The sequence below is a fragment of the Ranitomeya imitator genome, chromosome 4 (assembly GCF_032444005.1).
Source record: "Ranitomeya imitator isolate aRanImi1 chromosome 4, aRanImi1.pri, whole genome shotgun sequence".
NCBI lineage: Eukaryota > Metazoa > Chordata > Amphibia > Anura > Dendrobatidae > Ranitomeya > Ranitomeya imitator.
This window is the reverse complement of record NC_091285.1, coordinates 405,141,797-405,156,576: the sequence shown is the minus strand read 5'-3', so window position 1 is coordinate 405,156,576 and position 14,780 is coordinate 405,141,797.

Here is a 14,780-nt window from a genome sequence, read left to right as displayed (position 1 = left end):
CCACCTTCATGCTTTTCAATAGGAATGGTGTTCCTTTCATCATTGGCCTTGTGGTCCTCTGTCCAAATGTAACTAACATTTATGGTTGTGGCCAAAAAGTTCTATTTTGGTCTCATCACTCCAAATTACCTTGTTCCAGAAGTTTTGAGGCTTGTCTCAGTGCTGTTTTGCTTTTTGTAGGTGAGATACTTTGTGGCATTTGTGCAATAATGGCTTTCTTTTGGCGACTCGACCATTCGGCTCATTTTTCTTCAAGTGCCTCCTTATTGTGCATCTTGAAACAGCCACAACGCTAGTTTTCAGAGACTCCTGTATTTCAGCTGATGTTATTTGTGGGTTTTCTTTCTGCATCCCAAACAATTTTGCTGGCAATTGTGGCCGACATTTTTGTTGGTCTACCTGAGCGTTGTTTTGTTTATGCAGAGCCCTTGATTTTCTATTTGTTAATCACAGTTTGAATGCTGCTGACTGGCATTATCATTTCATTGGACATCATTTTGTATCCCTTTGCTGTTTTATACAGTTCAAATACCTTTTCTCATAGATCCATTGACAATTCTTTTGCTTTCTCCATGACTCACAATCCAGAAATGTCGGTGGCTGGATAAAAGTTGCAAGAGTCTGTCTGGATCCCAGAAACTCACTCACCTTTTATGCACACATACTGATTACAAGCAAACAAGTCACAGGTGAGGATGTTACCTTTAGTAGCCATTCAAACCCATTTGTGTCAACTTCTGTGCATGCTATCAGGCCAAAAACACCAGGGTATGTGAACTTTTGATCACTGTCATTTGCATGTTTTGGGTTATCATTATGATTTAAAAAGAGAAAGCACAGTAGTTTGACAATATATGGCTTCACCCAATCACTAACCTTGAGTGGAGAAAAAGTTTTGGTGTTATCATTCATCTTATCTTGGTCTTATATGATTATGATGTTATTATATTATGTGATTATAATTGAAGATGATGGATTCGATTCATAGTCCACCGGTCTCTTGGCCAGATTAGTAATCTGTGACTACTGGATGGGAGACCTGCAAAGCTCCTTACCTCCTGGTGTTCTCAGCACCTTAATTAACTAGGCTGCAAATGATGATGTCATGTCAGCCTGGTAAATTAAAAGAGAAGCCGGGATTTTTTGTAGGTAAGTAGTTTTGCAATCCTTCTGTCCAATGGTCACAGATTACTGACTTAGCCGATGGACCAGAGTTTTGTGAATCGATTCTCCAATCTCCAACAATAATTTCTTAACATTACAGAGTATCCATAATGCATGGGGTAATTTTAAAATAAAACCTTGTAGTCAGGCTAGGAAATTACTTAAAATCCACCGAATAAGCATCTTTGATCTTACTTAACTGGACATATAAATTTAGGAAGCTTTCACAATGATCTGGCATGTGTTAATATGGCCTACCTTATAGAGTAAGTTCATTTAAAAAAATAACCAGAAATAAGTAAAGTACTGTAAAAATGGTACATAAATCCAATGACCTCAAGCTCTCATCCCTCAGAGCTACTTTACATGAAATAATTTATGGGTAAATTAGATCCATGCATATGTAATGTTCAACTGTGGCTTTCAGCCTCCTTTCCATCTTCTTATGATTTCAAATAAAGACACGCAAATTATCTGATCTTCCTCGCCACAAATCAACAAAGTATTTCTCTTTATCACAAAGTAATGATGGCGGAGGGAGACCAATCATATCTAATAGCATCAGGGATAGAAAGAGCTGGATAACAAATGTTCCATTAGAGGAAACTAATGCACTCTTCTAAATGTAGGATGCATGTTCAGGGTCAGTCAGACAATTTAATATTAAAGATACAGGAAATGGAAGCCAAATCAGCAGGCAGGGTTAGAAATGCAAATGGCATGAGGATACAAGGAGAAATTCCTGGAAAGAGTGTGAGCACACCGGCAATATACATTTCCGTTTCAAACTTATAATGACCATTCAGATAAAGTCTTACTGTAGAGAGCAATAACCTGCAGTGTACTTAAGAGATACCAGTAATAGGACTGTAAATGCCATGGGCAGTGATAAAAAGAAATATATCATCTCTAAAATATTTTATTTATGTCATCATTTATACCGCTAAACCCAATTTATCTGGAGCCTAATGGTCATGAAGAGGTTTCTGAGAGCAGAGTAAAGAATTTTTTTTTTTTCTTACAAAAAACTAGCCCAACCTGGTTAGTTATATCTACTGGTTTTAGAAATTCCCTAATCTAGTACCTGCTACTTTCAGATATAATTGTTAATAATTTTGTATGTAGAATTAACTATAATGCATTACATATAATATGTAAGCAATGATGTTAAAGTAATATCTAATAACACTTATTAGGCCATAATTTTCTGATTATTTAAGAACACCTAATACAACCAATATATGGGAAAAAGTAGTTACAGAAAAGACCGTAAAAGAGAAATGGCACTTATAGATATACTGTATATGTCTCAAATATATTCGCAATTTAATTAAAACAATTATTATGTTCAACTTATAAAAAACAACGAGTTTTCTGTTTTACAGGATGAAAAGGAAACTGTTTACAGTAAATGAAGATAAGGAGCTAATGCGGCCATTATGTATTTTTACGTGCCATCCAAAAAGGCCATAAAATTTCAATCTTTTCTAAAGCTTCAATTTACTAAGAAAATCTATGGTTAGCCATTTTCTGGCCGTTACATGCTGTACTGGACCTTTGTCCTAGATTTTTACTGTGGATATACTGATATAGTCAGATATGTAATATACCGTACAATAATATATCTGATAGCTGGTAAATCAATCATTAACAGGGAAATTTGAAAGATCTATCAGTGATAAGTTACTGTGAGCCAAATGCTAAAGTGTGACTTACCATTATGTGAATGTTTTGATTAGTGTACGAATCTAATTTAATGTAAAAAATGGCCAATTCAGGTAAATTTTACACAAAAATTGTACATGACTGATTTTGAAATACTTTACTCTTAGATACTATATGAGCTTTTCATTTCTTCACAATTTATTAATCATTAATATTATTAGGTTGCTCATTAAAAAATATAGAATGAACTATAGATATACTTTCTTCTAAATACATCATCACTGTCCATAGGTTGTGCCAGTTATTGCAGCTCAGCTTTATTTAACCGGTTTCTGACATTTGTCGTAATAATACATCCCTGTGCCCTGGGTCTATTTGAGCAGTGACGGAATACTACGTCATCGCAATCGCCTGCACACATGGGCCGTGCGCGGATGATTGCTGCTGGGTGTCAGCTGATTCTGACAGCTGACACCCAGCACTAAGTGCTAGAAGCAGTCGTGCACCGCTCCTGGCACTTTAACCCCTTTACCCCCAAGGGTGGTTTGCACGTTAATGACCGGGCCAATTTTTACAATTCTGACCACTGTCCCTTTGTGAGGTTATAACTCTGGAACGCTTCAACGGATCCCGGTGATTCTGACATTGTTTTCTCGTGACATATTGTACTTCATGACAATGGTAAAATTTCTTTGATATTACCTGCGTTTATTTGTGAAAAAAACGGAAATATGGCGAAAATTTTGAAAATTTTGCAATTTTCCAACTTTGAATTTTTATGCAATTAAATCACAGAGATATGTCACACAAAATACTTAATAAGTAACATTTCCCACATGTCTACTTTACATCAGCACAATTTTGGAACCAAAATTTTTTTTTGTTAGGGAGTTATAAGGGTTAAAAGTTGACCAGCAATGTCTCATTTCTACAACACCATTTTATTTTAGGGACCACATCTCATTTGAAGTCATTTTGAGGGTCTATATGATAGAAAATACCCAAGTGTGACACCATTCTAAAAACTACACCCCTCAAGGTGCTCAAAACCATATTCAAGAAGTTTATTAACCCTTCTGGTGCTTCACAGGAATTTTTTGAATGTTTAAATAAAAATGAACATTTAACTTTTTTTCACAAAAAATTTAATTCAGCTCCAATTTGTTTAATTTTACCAAGGGTAACAGGAGAAAATAGACCCCCAACATTGTTGTACAACTTGTCCTGAGCACGACAATACCCCACATGTGGGGGTAAACTACTGTTTGGGCGCATGGCAGAGCTCGGAAGCGAAGGAGCGCCATTTGACTTTTCAATGCAAACTTGACTGGAATTGAGATGGGACGCCATGTTGCGTTTGGAGAGCCCCTGATGTGCCTAAACATTGAAACCCCCCACAAGTGACACCATTTTGGAAAGTAGACCCCTTAAGGAACTTATCTAGATGTGTGGTGAGCACTTTGACCCACCAAGTGCTTCACAGAAGTTTATAATGTAGAACCGTAAAAATAAAAAATCATATTTTATCACAAAAATTAGCTTTCCGCCCCAAATTTTTTATTTTCCCAAGGGTAAGAGAAGAAATTGGACCCCAAAAGTTGTTACACAATTTGTCCTGAGTACGCTGATACCCCATATGTGGGGGTAAACCACTGTTTGGGCGGATGGGAGAGCTCGGAAGGGAAGGAGCGCCGTTTGACTTTTCAATGCAAAATTGACCGGAATTGAGATGGGACGCCATGTCGCGTTTGGAGAGCCCCTGATGTGCCTAAACAGTGGAAACCCCCCAATTATAACTGAAACCCTAATCCAAACACACCCCTAACCCTAATCCCAACAGTAACCCTAACCACACCTCTAACCCTGACACACACCTAACCCTAATCCCAACCCTATTCCCAACTGTAAATGTAATCTAAACCCTAACCGTAACTTTAGCCCACCCTAACTGTAGCCTTAACCCTAGCCCCAACCCTAACTTTAGCCCCAACCCAAACTGTAGCCCTAACCCTAGCCCTAACCATAGCCCTAACCCTAACTTTAGCCTCAACCCTAACTGTAGCCTTAACCCTAGCCCTAGCCCTAACCCTAGCCCTAACCCTAACCCTAGCCCTAACCCTAGCCCTAACCCTAGACCTAGCCCAAACCCTAACCCTAGCTCTAACCCTAGCCCTAACCCTAATGGAAAAATGGAAATAAATACATTTTTTTAATTTTTCCCTAACTAAGGGGTAGGGTTGAGCGAAACGGGTCGAACATTTTCAAAAGTCGCCGACTTTTGGCTAAGTCGGGGTTTCATGAAACCCGATCCGACCCCTGTGCGGGGTCGGCCATGCGGTACGCGACTTTCGCGCCAAAGTCGCGTTTCAATGACGTGAAAAGCGCCATTTCTCAGCCAATGAAGGTAAACGCAGAGTGTGGGCAGCGTGATGACATAGGTCCTGGTCCCCACCATCTTAGAGAAGGGCATTGCAGTGATTGGCTTGCTGTCTGCGACGTCACAGGGGCTATAAAGAGGCGTTCCCGCCGACCGCCATCTTACTGCTGCTGATCTGAGCTTAGGGAGAGGTTGCTGCCGCTTTGTCAGAAGCAGGGATAGCGTTAGGCAGGGTCCATTAACCACAAAACTGCTTGTGCTGCAGCGATTTGCACTGTCCAACACCACCCTCGGTGTGCAGGGACAGTGGAAGTTTTTTTTTTGTTTTTTTTTCCCCTCAGCGCTGTAGCTCATTGGGCTGCCCTAGAAGGCTCCCTGATAGCTGCATTGCTGTGTGTACGCCGCTGTGCAAACCAACTGCTTTTTTCAAAGCACAAATCCTCTTGTTCCTTCCTTTCTGCACAGCTATCTTTTTTGTTTGTCCACACTTTTTATTTCATTTGTGCATCAGTCCACTCCTTATTGCTGCCTGCCATACCTGGCTGAGATTACTGCAGGCAGGGAGATAGTAGCTGCCTGCCATACCTGGCTGAGATTACTGCAGGCAGGGAGATAGTAATTGTAGGACATTCCCTGTTTTTTTTTTTTTTTTTTTTTTTGGTGGGAGATTAAGATTGGCAATTTGGCATTTCTGCTAGAGTGCCATCCCTGTGTGTGCCATCTCTCTCACATAGTGGGCCATAGAAAGCCTTTTCATTTTTCTGTATTTTTTTTTTGTGGGGTGTATAAATTCTCCCTGATAAAAATACAGTGGGAGATTAATATTGGCCTTTGGGCTTGTGTGCCAGTCCTGAGTGTGCCATCTCTCTCACAAATAGTGGGCCATAGAAAGCCTATTTTATTTTTTTTTGGGTTTTATAAATTCTCCCTGAAAAAAAGGGAGATTAATATTGGCCTCTGGGCTTGTGTGCCAGTCCTGAGCGTGCCATCTGTGCCAGCCCTGAGCGTGCCATCTCTCTCACAAATAGTGGGCCATAGAAAGCCTATTTAATTTTTTTTTTGGTTTTATAAATTCTCCCTGAAAAAAAGGGAGATTAATATTGGCCTCTGGGCTTGTGTGCCAGTTGTGAGCGTGCCATCTGTGCCAGTCCTGAGCGTGCCATCTCTCTCACAAATAGTGGGCCATAGAAAGCCTATTTAATTTTTTTTTTGGTTTTATAAATTTTCCCTGAAAAAAGGGAGATTAATATTGGCCTCTGGGCTTGTGTGCCAGTTGTGAGCGTGCCATCTGTGCCAGTCCTGAGCGTGCCATCTCTCTCACAAATAGTGGGCCATAGAAAGCCTATTTAAATATTTTTTTGGTTTTATAAATTCTCCCAGAAAAAAAGGGAGATTAATATTGGCCTCTGGGCTTCTGTGCCAGTCCTGAGCGTGCCATCTGTGCCAGTCCTGAGCGTCCCATCTCTCTCACAAATAGTGGGCCATAGAAAGCCTATTTTTTTTTTTTTTTGGGTTTTAGAAATTCTCCCTGGAAAAAAAAAGGGAGATTAATATTGCCCTTTGGGCTTGTGTGCCAGTACTAAGCGTTCCATCTCTCTCTCTCTCTCAGTCAGTGGGCCATAGAACGCCTATTTTTGGTTTTATTTGTTTTATAAATTCTCCCTGAAAAAATCATTTTATTTTATTTGGTTTCTAAATTCTTCCTGATAAAATCATATTTTTTTTATTATTTTTTTTTCTAAGTCTCCCTGAAAAAAAAAAAAAAAAAACAACCAAAAAAAACAGTGGGAGATTAATATTGGCCTTTCTGCTTGTGTGCCAGTCTTGACTCCTGGGTGTGCCATCTCTCTCTCTCTCTCTCTCTCTCTCCAATTGTGGTCCATAGAAAGCCTATATTTTTTTTCCTTGATTTGGGTTCCAAAATCTACCAGAGAAAATAACTACATCAATCATTGGTAGAAAAATATTGGCCTCTGGGCTTGTGTGCCACTCCTGACTCCTGTGTGCGTCATCTCTCAGTCAGTGGGCCATAGAACGCCTATTTTTGTTTTTATTTGTTTTATAAATTCTCCCTGAAAAAATCATTTTATTTTATTTTGTTTCTAAATTCTTCCTGATAAAATCATATTTTTTTTATTATTTTTTTTTCTAAAGTCTCCCTGAAAAAAAAAAAAAAAAAAAACAAAAAAAACAAACCCCCCAAAAAAATGGGAGATTAATATTGGCCTTTCTGCTTGTGTGCCAGTCTTGACTCCTGGGTGTGCCATCTCTCTCTCTCTCTCTCTCTCTCTCTCTCTCTCTCTCTCTCTCTCTCTCTCTCCAATTGTGGTCCATAGAAAGCCTATATTTTTTTTCCTTGATTTGGGTTCCAAAATCTACCAGAGAAAATAACTCCATCAATCATTGGTAGAAAAATATTGGCCTCTGGGCTTGTGTGCCACTCCTGATTCCTGTGTGCGTCATCTCTCACTCAGTGGCCCATAGAAAGCATATAGTTTGTTACATTTGTTTTCTAAATTCTCCCTGCAAAAATCTATTTTTTTTTTTTTTGGGGGGTTTCTAAAGTGTTCCTGAAAAAAATAAAAATAAAAAAAAAATAATAGTGTGACATTAATATTAACATTTGTGCTTCAGTGACAGTCCTGCGTGTGGGGCATCTCTCTAATTTGCAGCCACCAAAAAAAGAGTGTGTAACATTGGGCCTGATTTTCGCTGTGGTCTCACCAACCTGTAAAGGGGTAGCTAAATCATACTGAAGTTATAGCTCACCGTGTAAGTTGTGTGACTGCAACAAATAACGTTAGTTTGGTTACGTTTTTAAAACAATGAGGAAGTCTAGTGGAAGAGGTCGTGGCCGGGGGCGTTCATTGTCAGCTGGTAATGAGGGTAGTGGTAGTGGTGGAGCATCAGGTGGTCGTGGGGAAAAAAATATTGCACCTAAGTCTGGAGCTGTGGAGCCAGGTTCATCGTCCGGCTACACAAGGCCTCGAACGCTCCCTTTTCTGGGATTAGGAAAACCGCTTTTAAAGCCGGAGCAGCAAGAGCAAGTTTTGGCTTATCTTGCTGACTCAGCCTCTAGCTCTTTTGCCTCCTCTCGTGAAACTGGTAAAAGTAAAAGCAGCGCGTCGTTAGTGGATGTTCACGGTCAGGGACAAGTCACTTCCTTGTCCTCTTCAGCAAAAACAACAACAGAGAAGAATGCAGCAGGCGACACAACGGGTTACTCCATGGAGCTCTTTACACATACCGTCCCTGGCTTAGAAAGTGAAGCAGTTAACAGTCCATGCCCATTACAAATTGAATCTGACATGGAGTGCACTGACGCACAGCCACAGCCAGACTACTATGCTGGTCCTTTGACTCAGACCACAACATTGCCCTCGCAGGGTGCTGATCAAGAATCAGACCCTGATGAGACTATGTTGCCCCATCACGAACGCTATACCACCGAACGACACGGTGACACAGACGAAGTTGCGCAGGAGGTACAAGAAGAGTTATTAGATGACCCAGTTCTTGACCCCGATTGGCAGCCATTGGGGGAACAGGGTGCAGGCGGCAGCAGTTCTGAAGCAGAGGAGGAGGAGGGGCCGCAGCAGGCATCAACATCGCCACAGGTTCCATCTGCCGGGCCCGTATCTTGCCCAAAACGCGTGGCAAAGCCAAAACCTGGTGGAGGACAGCGTGGCCATCCGGTTAAAGCTCAGTCTGCAATGCCTGAAAAGGTATCCGATGCTAGAAAGAGTGCAGTCTGGCATTTTTTTAAACAACATCCAATTGATCAGCGCAAAGTCATCTGTCAAAAATGTTCTACTTCCTTAAGCAGAGGTCAGAATCTGAAAAGTCTCAATACTAGTTGCATGCATAGACATTTAACCACCATGCATTTGAAAGCTTGGACTAACTACCAAACGTCCCTTAAGGTTGTTGCACCCTCGGCCAATGAAGCTAGTCATCAACGCAACATCCCTTCCGGCAGTGTAGGACCACCATTTAGCGCACCACCTGCTGTATCTGTGCAGGTATCTTTGCCAGGCCAAAGCAGTCAGGGTCAGGGAATCACCAGTTTCGTAGTAGGAAACACTGCATCTAGGGCACCGGCGGCAACAATACCATCTCCCACCGTCTCTCAGTCTGCCATGTCCACCGGCACCCCCGCTAGTTCCACGATCTCCAGCTCTCCAGTCCAGCTCACCCTACATGAGACTATGGTTAGAAAAAGGAAATACTTAGCCTCGCATCCGCGTACACAGGGTTTGAACGCCCACATAGCTAGACTAATCTCGTTAGAGATGATGCCCTACCGGTTAGTTGAAAGCGAAGCTTTCAAAGACCTGATGGACTACGCTGTACCACGCTACGAGCTACCCAGTCGACACTTTTTTTTCCAGAAAAGCCATCCCAGCCCTCCACCAGCATGTTAAAGAGCGCATCGTCCATGCACTCAGGCAATCTGTGAGCACAAAGGTGCACCTGACAACAGATGCATGGACCAGTAGGCATGGCCAGGGACGTTACGTGTCCATCACGGCACACTGGGTAAATGTGGTGGATTCAGGGTCCACAGGGGACAGCAAGTTTGGGACAGTTCTGCCTAGCCCACGGTCTAGTAAACAGTTGTCTGTAGCCGTTCGCACCCCCTCCTCCTCCTCCTCCTCCTCGTCCTCCTGCAGAAGCAAGAGCTCGTCCACAGACCGCAGTCGCACAAACACTCCATCCGCACCTGCCACTGTTGCACACCAGGTCTCCCATTATGGGGCAGCTACTGGCATACGTCAGCAGGCTGTATTGGCTATGAAGTGTTTGGGCGACAATAGACACACGGCGGAAGTTCTGTCCGAGTTCTTGCAGCAAGAAACGCAGTCGTGGCTGGGCACTGTAGATCTTGAGGCAGGCAAGGTAGTGAGTGATAACGGAAGGAATTTCATGGCTGCCATCTCCCTTTCCCAACTGAAACACATTCCTTGCCTGGCTCACACCTTAAACCTGGTGGTGCAGTGCTTCCTGAAAAGTTATCCGGGGTTATCCGACCTGCTCCTCAAAGTGCGTGGACTTTGCGCACATATCCGCCGTTCGCCTGTACACTCCAGCCGTATGCAGACCTATCAGCGTTCTTTGAACCTTCCCCAGCATCGCCTAATCATAGACGTTGCAACAAGGTGGAACTCAACACTGCACATGCTTCAGAGACTGTGCGAACAGAGGCGGGCTGTTATGTTTTTGTGGGAGGATACACATACACGGGCAGGCAGTAGGATGGCAGACATGAAGTTGTCAGGTGTGCAGTGGTCGAAGATTCAAGACATGTGTCAAGTCCTTCAGTGTTTTGAGGAATGCACACGGCTGGTTAGTGCAGACAACGCCATAATAAGCATGAGCATCCCCCTAATGCGTCTGCTGATGCAAAGTTTGACGCACATAAAGGATCAGGCGTCTGCACCAGAGGAAGAGGAAAGCCTTGATGACAGTCAGCGATTGTCTGGTCAGGGCAGTGTACATGACGAGGTACCGGGCGAAGAGGAGGTGGAGGATGAGGAGGATGATGGGGATGAGTATATTTTTAATGAGGAAGCTTTCCCGGGGGCACGGGAAATTGGTGGCGTGGCAAGGCCGGGTTCTGGTTTTTTGAGGGACACAAGTGACGTAGATTTGCCTGCAACTGCCCCTCAACCAAGCACAACCGCAGATTTGACAACGGGAACTTTGGCCCACATGGCGGATTATGCCTTGCGTATCCTCAAAAGGGACACACGCATTACAAAAATGATGAACGATGACGATTACTGGTTGGCCTGCCTCCTTGATCCTCGCTATAAAGGCAAATTGCAAAATATTATGCCACATGAGAACTTGGAACTAATATTAGCAACAAAACAATCAACTCTTGTTGACCGTTTGCTTCTGGCATTCCCTGCACACAGCGCCCGTGATCGTTCTCACACGAGCTCCAGGGGCCAGCAGACCAGAGGTGTTAGAGGGGCAGAAATCAGAAGTGGCGTTGGCCAGAGGGGTTTTCTGACCAGGTTGTGGAGTGATTTTTCTATGACCGCAGACAGGACAGGTACTGCAGCATCAATTCAAAGTGACAGGAGACAACATTTGTCCAGTATGGTTACAAACTATTTTTCATCCCTTATCGACGTTCTCCCTCAACCGTCATTCCCATTTGATTACTGGGCATCCAAATTAGACACCTGGCCAGAATTGGCAGAATATGCATTGCAGGAGCTTGCTTGCCCGGCAGCTAGTGTCCTATCAGAAAGAGTATTCAGTGCTGCAGGTTCAATACTAACAGAAAAAAGGACTCGTCTGGCTACCCAAAATGTAGATGATCTAACCTTCATTAAAATGAACCACAACTGGATTTCAAAATCTTTTGCCCCACCCTGCCCGGCTGACACCTAGCTTTCCTATGAAAAGGTCTTGCCTGTGGACTATTCTGAATGACTTTTCCAATCTCGTAATTTTCTTCACCTGATTGTCCAGCATACGACATGTTTCCACCTCACGAAATGGCCAAACTCCCCACACGGGGCCGTGCTATCGCCACTTTGCGCTTGGACCCTTGAGAGTGCTGTTTGTCTGAAGAGGTGGGTGTGGCCGCTTTTGGTCGACGGCACTGCCACTGGGTCCCTCATAGTACAATAAAGTGTCTCTGGCGGTGGTGGTGCGCACCCAACGTCAGACACACCGTTGTAATATGAGGGGCCCTGTGCCTGTACCGCCGGCCACAAGACAGTTCCCCCCCCCAGCTCAAACAGTGCTCTACCACTAGCAAAATTATCTCTCACAGCTTCACCAATGTGTAGTCTAGGCGCTGACATCCTTCAATGCCTGGCACTGACAATACCATTGTTTTGACATTTTTGTTATGTTAGGCCTTCGAAGCCTGTCTGCGGTCCCTTCTTTCTACAACTACTACACTGACCAGGCCACTGCTGGCCGTGTTACCCTGGAACCAATTTAAAAGTGCCTACAGTCAGCCCAATTTTGTTATGTTAGGCCTTCGAAGACTGTCTGCCGTCACTCCTTCCACTAGACTTCCACTGACCATACACTGCTGCCCATGTACCCCTGGAACCAATTTAAAGTGCCTACAGCCAGCCCAATTTTGTTATGTTAGGCCTTCGAAGCCTGTCTGCGGTCACTCCTTCCACTAGACTTCCACTGACCAGACCACTGCTGCCCGTGTACCCCTGCAACCAATTTAAAAGTGCCTACAGCCAGCCCAAGTTTGTTATGTTAGGCCTTGGAAGCCTGTCTGCGGTCACTCCTTCCACTAGACTTCCACTGACCAGACCACTGCTGCCCGTGTACCCCTGGAACCAATTTAAAAGTGCCTACAGCCAGCCCAAGTTTGTTATGTTAGGCCTTCGAAGCCTGTCTGCGTCCCGTTCTTTCAACTACAACTACACTGACCAGGCCACTGATGGCCGTGTTCCCTTGGAACCAATTTTAACTTGCCTACAGCCAGCCCTATGTTATTATGTTAGGCCTTCGAAGCCTGTCTGCGGTCACTCCTTCCACTAGACTTCCACAGACCAGACCACTGCTGCCCGTGTACCCCTGGAACCAATTTAAAAGTGCCTACAGCCAGCCCAAGTTTGTTATGTTAGGCCTTGGAAGCCTGTCTGCAGTCACTCCTTCCACTAGACTTCCACTGACCAGACCACTGCTGCCCGTGTACCCCTGGAACCAATTTAAAAGTGCCTACAGCCAGCCCAAGTTTGTTATGTTAGGCCTTCGAAGCCTGTCTGCGGTCACTCCTTCCACTAGACTTCCACAGACCAGACCACTGCTGCCCGTGTACCCCTGGAACCAATTTAAAAGTGCCTACAGCCAGCCCAAGTTTGTTATGTTAGGCCTTGGAAGCCTGTCTGCGGTCACTCCTTCCACTAGACTTCCACTGACCAGACCACTGCTGCCCGTGTACCCCTGGAACCAATTTAAAAGTGCCTACAGCCAGCCCAAGTTTGTTATGTTAGGCCTTGGAAGCCTGTCTGCGGTCACTCCTTCCACTAGACTTCCACTGACCATACACTGCTGCCCATGTACCCCTGGAACAAATTTAAAAGTGCCTACAGCCAGCCCAAGTTTGTTATGTTAGGCCTTCGAAGCCTGTCTGCGTCCCGTTCTTTCAACTACAACTACACTGACCAGGCCACTGATGGCCGTGTTCCCTTGGAACCAATTTTAACTTGCCTACAGCCAGCCCTATGTTATTATGTTAGGCCTTCGAAGCCTGTCTGCATCCCGTTCTTTCAACTACAACTACACTGACCAGGCCACTGATGGCCGTGTTCCCCTGGAACCAATTTTAACTTGCCTACAGCCAGCCCAATGTTAGGCCTTTGATGCCTGTCTGCCGTCACTCCTTCCACTAGGCCTCCACTGACCTGTCTATTGCTGCCCGTGTACCCCTTGAACCAACATCATTAAATATAAAAAAAATTAATTTGATTATAAAAAATAAGATCGTGTTGAGATCTCAAATGCAGACATTTTAACAATCAAAACAAACACACAACAAATATCTGGAACTGTACTACAAAGGTCCAACAGCTACAATTTCTTTCTCCTGCAAGAAGTTAACTGAAAGTTTTTTGGAGTTGTTAACACAGATATGGCATCCACCGAGTGTTGTCCTGTCGCGTCTCCTTTAAATTATTTCCAATAAGATGTTAAACTATTAATTTAATAAAATCAATAATTAAAAAAATAATTGAGTAAGTCAAAAGCACATTGCAAATAAACATTAATTACAAATCAAGAAGCATGGCGCGTCCGAGGGTGAGTAGATACCTAATAAGAATATAATCACCCTCGGACGCGCAATGCTTATTTCCAACATCCTTCCTTCCTAAGAATCAGCCCTTTCGTGGTGTAGAGAGAGGTTGTGTTACACTCCAAGGTGTTCCCCGGGTTGCCTTTCATGAGCTTCGATCTTCCGGCTCTCGTTTAGTAGTTGGTGGAAACTACGCTGCATTAGGCCTACAAATTTGGTATGGGGTGTAGAGACAGGTTGTGTTACACTCCAAGGTTTTCACCAGGTTGCCTTTCCTGAGCTTCGATCTTCATGCTCTCGTTTAGTAGGTGTCGGAAAGTAGGCTGCATTAGGCCTACAAATTGGGTATGGGGTGGAGAGAGATGGTGTGTTACACTCCAAGGTGTTCCCCAGGTTTCCTTGCCATTGCTTCGGTCTTCCGACTCTCGTTTAGTAGTTGTAGAAAAGTACACAGCATTAGGCCTACAAAATGGGTATGGGGTGGAGAGAGATGGTGTGTTACACTCCAAGGTGTTCCCCAGGTTGCCTTTCCTGAGCTTCGATCTTCATGCTCTCGTTTAGTAGGTGTCGGAAAGTAGGCTGCATTAGGCCTACAAATTGGGTATGGGGTGGAGAGAGATGGTGTGTTACACTCCAAGGTGTTCCCCAGGTTTCCTTGCCATTGCTTCGGTCTTCCGACTCTCGTTTAGTAGTTGTAGAAAAGTACACAGCATTAGGCCTACAAAATGGGTATGGGGTGGAGAGAGATGGTGTGTTACACTCCAAGGTGTTCCCCAGGTTGCCTTTCCT